Raw genomic sequence first — 10,101 nt, 5'->3', positions numbered from 1 at the left:
TAATTTAAAATTATAATGTCAATCTTATCACGTGCATGACACGAGTAATTACACTTGTAAAGGCCTAAGTTTCTTGGGATCCCAATTTCAATATGATCCCCATACCTCATTAGCCCATACTGCTCCTGACAGAATACCTATCGTTAAAAAGAGAAAATCCAGACTAATAATACGATAACTCCAATGATCGAGTTGTTGAATAAACTAAGACCTGTAATAATTTCGAGAAGAAGAATTTTTTTTTTGTAAAACATTGTTTCTTTCATTCCTATTCATGTATTGGATCTCAACAAAAGAAAAGGATTCATTTAAAAAATATAAATTATTGCTTTTACCAAAAATTTGTATGACTTCTCCAAATGTAATAACTAAGATTCATACAGGTAATAACGATCCACATAAAAGAGCTGCATAGCCAAATATCATCATACTTACGTGCATTACTAACCAATGCGATTGTAAAGCGGGTACTAATATTGCAGATTGATGCATTTCGGTTAAAACACCGAAAGTAGCAAAGCCTTGGATAAAATAACACTCGGTGTGACTATTGCACTTAAATCGCTTTTATGCTTTTCAAAACAAAAAACTATATGAAAAATAGAAAAACACCATGAAAGAAAGATTAATGATTCATATAAATCACTAAATGGTAAATGGCCTAACAAAATCCAACGAGTAATTAACAATCCCATTATATAGAAAAAGCTTATTATCATACCATTTTTGGACGAATGATGAAATCCTAAGATTTCATTGACTAATAGAGTTATCAAATGAGTTTAAATTACAATTGATACGACCAAAAATGATATGAGTTAATATATGCTCTAAAGTTGAAAATATCATAAAAATAAGGTGTCCCAATAACTAATACTAGGAAGATAAATCAGAAATCGAATTCATTTTAGGACTTACTCTTTTAGAGTAACAGATGCCATATCGCCACTCGGACTCGAACCAAGATGCTCTGGCACTGCTTCTTAAGAGCGGTGTGTCTACCAATTTCATCATAGCGGCTTATCCGAAATCATAATAACCTATTTATTGTAAATCGTCGAGATTGAAAGAATAAATTCGAAAGATGCAATTTTTTTAGTAATTAAAAAATATTAAAGAAACAAAAGAATTGTATTCTAGTTATTTATTTTTTTTCTTTTTTTATAAAAATTATTAGAAATTAAATTATTTATTCACTAGAATATATATTTATATTCATATATTCAAATGAACAAGAAAAATTCATATATATAGAAAGAGCTTAACAAAAGATATAAACATTTCAATAATAATTATTATTATCTCATTTTTTCAAATTTTTGTTTTATTTTAATATTTAACAACAATGGGAATAGTTTTTCGTAGTTTATTCTCTTTTTCAAAAATAAGCACTATTCGACTTAGATAGTCACTACAAAAAAAAGGTTAAAATGGCGGTTTTTTTTGGGAAATTACGGCGGTTCTAACCGCCTTTATTACCAAAAATGGCGCCTCCAAGAAACACCAGAATTTTGGGTGCCATTCTGGTTATTATGGCGTTTTTCAGAAAATCGCCACAATTACCTATGGATAATATGGCAATTTTTTGACGGTCAAAATGGCGGTTACATTATTTTCACATAAAACGGCAGTTTTTTACATTCTTTAAAATAAAGGTTATTACCGGGATATAATGGCATCAATTCTGTTTAAAATGGTAGTTTTTAACTGCCAACTTTACCAGGATATAATGACATCTTTTCTGTTTAAAATGGTGGTTTTTAATAGCTGTTTTTACCAGGATATAATGACATCATTTTCGTTTAAAATGGCAGTTTCTAACTGCCGTTTTTACCAGGGTATAATGACATCGTTTTTGTTTAAAATAGGAGTTTCTAACCGGCATTTTTACTAGGGTATAATGGCATTGTTTTCGTTTAAAATGGGAGTTTCTAACTGCCGTTTATACCTAATTATGATGACAATTTTATGCTTTTTAAAATAAGATTAAAACCACCTATTTAAAGTGATATTTTCGAAACTCAAACTTTAAAATCTCGTAATAATCAAAAGGCATAACCATAAATCAAACATGATAAGATGATTTTTAATTCATATATGATCCAAAAGTCATAATCCAAGTCATAATTGAAAATTCATAATCCAAAAATAAAGTATCAAAGTAAAATTTTTCAATAATATGTCTTAACATATAATCCTTAATACATTAAATTTTTATCATGCAAGGTCATGCTTCCTTGTTGCTCGCTCCAGAAGACTTACTTCCTAATTTTTATGGTGATGGAATTTCTCTCTTGATCCAATCCCTACAATAAAAATAGAAAAAAAGAAAAAAATTGAGACACTTTTGAAAGGCATAATCTTATGTATGCTCAAATCTATTTTTAAGTTTTAATTTTTGATATTAACAGAAAAAAATCATATAAATGAGAGCAATAGGTGCTAAAGTAAAACCAAGTAACAGTTTAAAGAAGACTCGTGTGGTCAAAATGCGACAAAAGGAGCCAAAAGTCAAGAGAGACCATAAAGTAAAAACACCATCTCTTTACTCATTTGTTCCTTATGTGTGTATGTGTAAATATTGCATGCCCTGTATAGCCAATTGGTATTGCTTGCTTTATTTTTTATTTTTATTACCCTTTTTGTTGGTTATTTTTGCTAAAGTTATAATTGATTACTATATCCTATTAAGGGAAAAAGGTAATTTATAGTCCATAGAAATAACAGCAACAGGAATACACTGAGGTTTATAAAGGTAATTTATAGTCCTTATTAATATCATCATAGTTTATAAAGGTTTGAGATTTCAACATTTAAAGATTAACCCCCTTAAAAAGGGTTTATCAATATTCAAAGAGATATAGATAGCGTAGCATTTTATAGGGTCAGTGATGAACAAAGATTTTAGCTGTGGCTTACCAAGAAGAGAATATCAGATTCAACAATTCTTCTAGTTCCAAACTCAGATTACACTAGTCACTAAAGTTTTAGACAACATATATAATAAATAAAAAAATAATGCTCTTCAAATATATATAAGATAAAGAAAACCAGGTAAAAGTGAAAATGATGAACAAGACTAGAATTAAATAACTAATTAAGTGTTAATCATATTATATTCTCACCTGATTAAAGTGAAAATAATTTATTCAGCTTAGGGAATTCGGTTTCCTCTTTTTTCACATGTTGCTAAAATTAAACGTGGACTATATTAAGATACACTAAATTTAGAAGCACATATTCATATAGGATTATATATACAAACAGCACAGCTTTGACTTGGTGTCACAATATATGAAATCATCTTTTTCTTTAGATATTGTTAAATTTTGTTAAATTTCCTATTTCAGATAATCCTTAGAACCATTTCAATTTTCTTTAGGTGCTCTTTATTTGGTTTCTAATATTAAAGAGTCGAAAGGAACGGAACAAACTTGCCTAATTGAGTGGTATATCGTGTTATAAGACACAGACTTTAACCAATTCCAGATTTTTTATCTCAGTATAAAACAAGCTACTGCACTATTTGTAACCCTTAGTTAATCGTAAGTTCAATGGATGCTAAAGATAAAACAAAACTAAAGAAATAATAAAATTAGCAAATGCTTGTAAAAGGACGAGCTAAATTCAATAATCCATTCATTCAGCGAAAAAAAAAAGCATCACGACTTTTCTTTTATACATTTTTATTCTAGATATACACCAAGCCAAAAGAATCATATCATATTCATATTAATTCAGAATAAGGGAGATACAAATTTATACTGTTAAATTAAGATATAATAATATGTCATAGTGTAGAGTCTATAGCTTCTTAATTAGAAGTGAAGCTTCCATTTTAATTGCAAGTAAAATAGAAGAGTGGACCAAAATCAAATTTACCTCTAAGCTTAGTGCTGAGGGCGTGCTGCAGCTTCTTTGGCTCGTAGATTAACCATCGTCACCTCTCACGACCTTCTACCTATACATTGCAGTAGCAAAGTGAATTCAGATTGTATTTGGGATTCAGGAAGATGAGTCATAAGCAAGCCCCTTCACATTTGGGCTCATATATTCAATTCTCACTTTAAGCCCACTACACAACAACACACCCAGCCCAACCAATATATCTATTACTTGCATATATCTATTAGTGGACCTTGACCCATGAAACAAAAAAAGTAATTTAGTTTCATAAAGAGACCCAGAGTTAAATTCAACATTGATGACCCAAATCCAATGCACATTCAGGTCATTTTAACTAGTTTATGTAGCATTTGTAGCTGTTGGAAGTGGAAATATTTTTCTTTTTCTTGGTTGAGAGTGGGCACAATTGGAATATAGAACTTATTTTTATGGACTTCTCATGGAGATAAAAATTATTCATAAAACTTCATGCCAAACAAATGAAACTACTGAACAGTGTTGATGGAAGTTGAAATAGTAAAGGCAGAAATGAAGCTGCATTATGTCTCAAATTTGGGATAATGCGTGTTAAAAAAGAAATAAAAAAATAAAAAGGAATACTTTTAAATATTAAAAGATATGTATCGAGTATATTTTATAATTGAATTTGAAGAGGCTACTAGTAGCTTTCTTTGGAGAGGGAAACCGAATCCAAACCCTAATTAGTAACCTTAAACTACTTGTAAACAATAAATCTGACTCAGAACACATCAAATTGCTTCATTAATATATTTTTTATCTATACAATACTAATGCCATTGGCTCAAGAAGAAGAAATACCTTCCTTGGGGCTATAAGAGTGATATCAACATCAAACAATGTAATCAAACCAGGTTTTCGGGCAGCCATTTATTCTTATTAGACAGGTTGTGATTAACAAAAAATATATAGAAGATATAGAAGATATAGAAGATCCCACTGCAAGAAAAAATAACCGAGTCAAAATATATACTACGCCACATCTCAAACACGACAGATCAAACTGGAATCTGATCAACAATCAACTATAACAATCATGCATCATACATACTTTCAACTGTTAATGTTCTATAGAAATCATTTAATGTAAAATTGCAAAATAGAATGAGGAACTTACCTGAGAGACTATAAAGAATGAAAGATGTGAGATCACCCGAGGTCATGTGACCCTTGATTGTTAAGGTAGCTCCATATATAACTACTATGATAATAGAAAGTGTGGGCGCTGCATTAAGGCCTCCAGAAAAGAGTCTAACGACTTTCTGTAACATCATGTGGATAAGGTTAAAATGCATAGGTAAAACAACTTAGTTTACAAAGTAGCACATAGATCAAACCAGAAAGGACTAACTCACAGCTTGCTTAGGGCCAAGGCTGAGTGTCTCACTAACTTTCTCAGAGTAGCATGAAATTTCATAATCTTCTTGGGCAAAAGATCTTACTGTTCTTATGGGACCAAATGATTCCTAAGCAACATGCAAAATTAATATTAGATTGGAAATGAATATCATCGCCTAATGTTGGTTTGATGGAAGAGGAATACCTCAGCAATTAAAGATGCTACTGCAGCTGCAGCTTGAGTTTTGTGAGATAGTTCACGCAGAAAATGCCTAAATTTACGGACAGCAACAGAAATTATAGGCACAACAGCCAAAGCCAACAGTATAAGATATTGAGGGAAGAAAGAGAAATTAGGATTTGAACAATGGAATAAATGTATGTCTATAGTTTATGAAATAAACCTTCACTCTTCAACTAATCACATGTTAACTTCCAAGATGTTGCAAACATGAAGCTGAGACCCGTAAGTGCTGTTGCTAGGTTCCTCATGGCCTCCAAAAGATTGGTAGTTGTGGCATTCTTTATGACCTGTGTATCCTCCGACAACCTACTTAAGAGTTCTCCTGTTCGAGTAACATTGAAGAAAGAAATCTCCTAAAAAATTTTGATTCCATAATAAACAAAAGCTTTCATTGAGCAGCAAGGGAAGTTACAATATGCAAGATTGAAAATTCCTACTCTCTAATTCATTGGACCAAAAATAACGCAAAAAAACACAATGCAAGAGTCATTGCAACAATATTAGACTCAAAGACAATAACACAAACACTTTATGGACAAGAAATTGCAAGAAACATGTTCAAACTCAATGATGGGTGGAAAAATGCCGGTTAAGAAATTTTGATAAAAGAAGCGTTGCAAGTATAGTCTTAATCGACGAAATTCCCACTACCAATTTAGAAGTGTGTCACAATTAAGAATAAATAACCGGGAGTAGAATCTTGGGTCGTTTCCCAAGGAGTTGACATAATGATGTAAATTATTGGTCAAGAATTTTCTGAATATTTTTGAAGTTTGAGAACGAAAAAATAAATGGCTAAAAATTAAAGCAATGAATAATAACAAGAGGTGTTATGTATTTAATAAAAAGGTCTTGGCTAGAAGTGAAAATTGGATTTCCTATCCTTGTTGATTTTTCCAAGTATAATAGTAAAAGTTTATTGCTTCCACTTAGTTATCCTCTAACTAATGAAGGAAAGTCAAGTGGGTAGTACTAACTCTGATTCACAAGTCCTAGTCACTTCCTAAGACTAGAGTTAGTCAAAATTGAGTTAGCCAGCAATTCCCAATTACAAATTGATGCTTGAGTATTCCAACTCAAGGGTTTCCAATTAATCAACTCCCAAGCCAAGTTGGAATATCTACTCCATTGACATGAATGCCATTTTCATGGACATGTAAAAGGAGTAAATAAAAGACATAGTAATTAAAATAAATTAATAAAATCAAATTGACACTGACAATTAATTAAAAAGGATCAAAGAAGCAATGAAAATAAACATAGAAATAATTCAATGCATTGATTAAATTCAACAGTGACAAGATCCAAACATGAAGTGAAATAATCAAGTAGAAAAGAGTAATGAGGAAATTATAAAAGACAATTGGAAAGAAATTGACTCCACTTGAAGGTAGTGGCAGCCGCTCAAGATCTAATTCGAAGATAAACTAAGAACGCTAAGAACCCTAGAAGAAGTAAGTGTTTTTTTCTTTAGAATTCAAAACTAAAACTAAAACTAAAGTGAACGTGATAGTCTCCTCAGTCTCAGCCACACCCCTGCCTCTAGTTTGTGTTTTTGGGCTTGAAACTGGGTCCAAATCAGCCCAAAAATCGCCCAGAGCGAGTTCTGATAAGTGCAGCACGTGACACTCTGTCACGCGTACGCGTTGGCCACGTGTATAGGTCGCTGGACTTCTGCGCTTGTCATGCGTACGCGTTAGTCACGCATACGCGTCGCTGAACGACGTTCCTGGTCACGCGCACGCGTCAGCCATGCGTGCGCGTTGCTTTTTGCTTCTTAGCTCTTTAGTTTCTTGTGTTCCTTCCACTTTGACATGCTTCATCTTCGTCCTTTGAGCCATTCATGTCCCGTAAACCTGAAAACACTTCACAAACACATCACGGCATCAAATGGTAATAAAGGAGAATTAAAAATTAACAATTTTAAAGCTTAGGAAGCATGTTTTCAATCATAGCACAAAACTAGGAAGAAAATGAAAAAGATGTAATTTACATGAATAAGTGTGAGATTAGTTGACACAAACCCACTCAATTCAGTCCAAAATATATCATAAAATAGTGGTGTATCAAACCTCCCCACACTTAAACATTAGCATGTCCTCATGCTAAGCTTAAAGAGACCAAAAGAGTGAAGGGAAAAAGTTGAAACTCATGCAATGCAACCTATTTACATGAATGCAACTACATGCTAAGATGCTTCTACCTACTTGGTTAAAATTAAACAAATTCTCCAAGACAAACATAAACTGGATTCCACTAATTCAAGTCACAGAATGAGGTACAAGTAAACTTGCAAGAAGAAAGCTCATGAAAGCCGGGAACACAGAATCGAGCATCGAACCCTCACTGGAAGTGTATACACTCTAATCACTATAATGTTTGAGGGTCGAGTCTCTCGGTTCTCTACTAATCTTGCTTTCTAAGGCTTGCTCTTCTTCTACCAATCAATAGAAATTTAATGCACAAATACACATATCAAGAGGTCTTTTCAAGGGTTGTAATGGGGTTAGGGTCAAGGTAGGAATGTATTTGGTTAAGTGGACTAAAATTTGAATCCTTGATTAACCTAAACTTCTCACCTAACCTAAGATATTCTAAGTCACTACAATGCAAAACCTACTACTCATTGATTATTTTTGTCACAAATTCATGCACCTTAATGTCTTTTGAATACAAATCATATGCATTAGTTTAACTGACAATTTAACCTCAGTCAATGTTTAAATTGTTTGTCACAAGTACAAACCCAATAGAATTAACCAAAGTATTCAAACCTTGGGTCGTCTCTCAAGGAATTGCAGGGAAGTGTACGTATTATTGGTTAAGAGATTGTATTTTTTTGGGTTTTGAGTTTAATAAGCAAGGAATGTAAATAACAAGAAAATAAACTAATAACTGAGAAAGCTCTTAGCAAGGAAAGAGAATTAGAAGTCCTATCCCCATTATCATTGTCAATTGTGATGGTAATTGTGAATTGTCTTCACTTAGTTAACCTCTAACCAATGAAGGAAGGTCAAGTGCATACAATCAACTTGAGTTCACATGTCATAGTCAACTCAAAGTGAGAGACTAGCTTTGGTGAAGTTCAAGCTAACCGGCAATCTCCAATTACCAATCAACAAAAGAGTTTTGATAACTCAAGAGTCTCTAATTGATCAATCCAAGTTAAGAATATAAAAATCTAATTTAGAATCTACCCAAGCATTTCATCAAATATTTGGAAGGCACAAAGTAAAAATACAGAAAATTAACAAGGAATATTAAATCTAAACAACCAATTGCAAGCATCAATGACTAATAATTAAAGAGAGCAACAATAAACATAGAAAACATAAATTACATTAAAAGAAATCAAACGTAACAAGAGCTCATAAATATAAAAATGGCGAAAACGGGAAATTAACAAGAGAAGAAGATGAACTAAAGTGCTTAAACAAACAAAAGAGAAAACTAAATTAAAGGAACATTGAACTTGAATTTGAGAAGAAATAAACTTAAAAACCCTAAAATATAGAGAGAGGAAAGAGCCTCTCTCTCTAGAAAACTGCATCTAAAACCTAACTAATTGTGAATGAATGAAGTGAATGATTGATCCCCTATTCTGCTCTATTCTGTAACCTCTAATCTTCATTTTTGGACTTGAAACTGGGCCAAAAATAGCCCAAAACTCGCCCCCAGTGAATTCTGATATCTGCAGCACGTGACGCTTTGTCATGCGTACGCGTCGGCCACGTGTACGTGTTGCTGAAAGAATTCCTAGTCACGCGTACGCGTCATCCACGCGTACGCGTTGCCCATGCGTGCGCATCGCTACCAGATTCTGAAATACTTGATTTCTTGTGTTCCTTCCATTTTTGCATGCTTCCTTTACATCCTCTAAGCCATTCCTACCCTATAAACCCTGAAAACACTCAGCAAACATATCACGACATCGAATGGTAATAAGATAGGTTTAACATTAGCAAATTTAAGGTCAAAAAAACATGTTTTCAATCATAGTACAAAATTAGGAAGGAAAATGTAAAACATGTGAATTATATGAGTAAGTGTGAGAATAATTGATAATATCCACTCAATTCAATACAAAATAAACCATAAGATAGTGGGTTATCACTCAACTGATGAGAAAGATTACTAGAGAAATCATTTCAAAAGCAGTCAATTAACGCCACTGTTCTTTTAGATACTTCCTCTATGGCTTAGAAACAATTCATCTCAATCATATCAACAAAGCAAAAGTGAATGAATGATGACCCAAGCACAAAAAACACATAAAGCATAAGCTCTTCAATGGAAATATTAGACTCAAAGACAATAACACAAACACCTTATGGACAAGAAATTGCAAGAAATTGTAATAGCTAGTCACAACAAATATCAACTGAAAACAACTCTAAACTTTGTGTTGCATTAAAAGAAACGAAAATAGAACTCATCATTCCAAAATCTTAATGAGTCAAGGGTCCATTTCCATGTTTCAAGTTTCGACATCCTTGCCAAAGTCCATGTTCTTCAATCAAATGTAACTGAAATGCAAAAATACAACATATAAATTACGAGAAATCAAAATACTAACGTTCAAATGCATTCTGGTG

At 32.5% G+C, this 10,101-nt stretch overlaps 1 long non-coding RNA gene across 1 annotated transcript; it reads right to left on the bottom strand.

Moving 5' to 3' along the window:
- Positions 1–2,061: 2,061 nt before the first annotated feature.
- LOC112740393 (uncharacterized) lies at positions 2,062–4,010 on the bottom strand. Its single transcript, XR_003171133.3, has 2 exons — positions 3,883–4,010; positions 2,062–2,306 (listed from the first exon to the last, which is right to left on the bottom strand). It is a non-coding gene; the product is annotated as an uncharacterized lncRNA (long non-coding RNA).
- Positions 4,011–10,101: the final 6,091 nt, after the last annotated feature.

The sequence above is a fragment of the Arachis hypogaea genome, chromosome 14, assembly GCF_003086295.3.
Source record: "Arachis hypogaea cultivar Tifrunner chromosome 14, arahy.Tifrunner.gnm2.J5K5, whole genome shotgun sequence".
NCBI lineage: Eukaryota > Viridiplantae > Streptophyta > Magnoliopsida > Fabales > Fabaceae > Arachis > Arachis hypogaea.
This window is presented reverse-complemented; position numbering and strand designations above follow the sequence as displayed.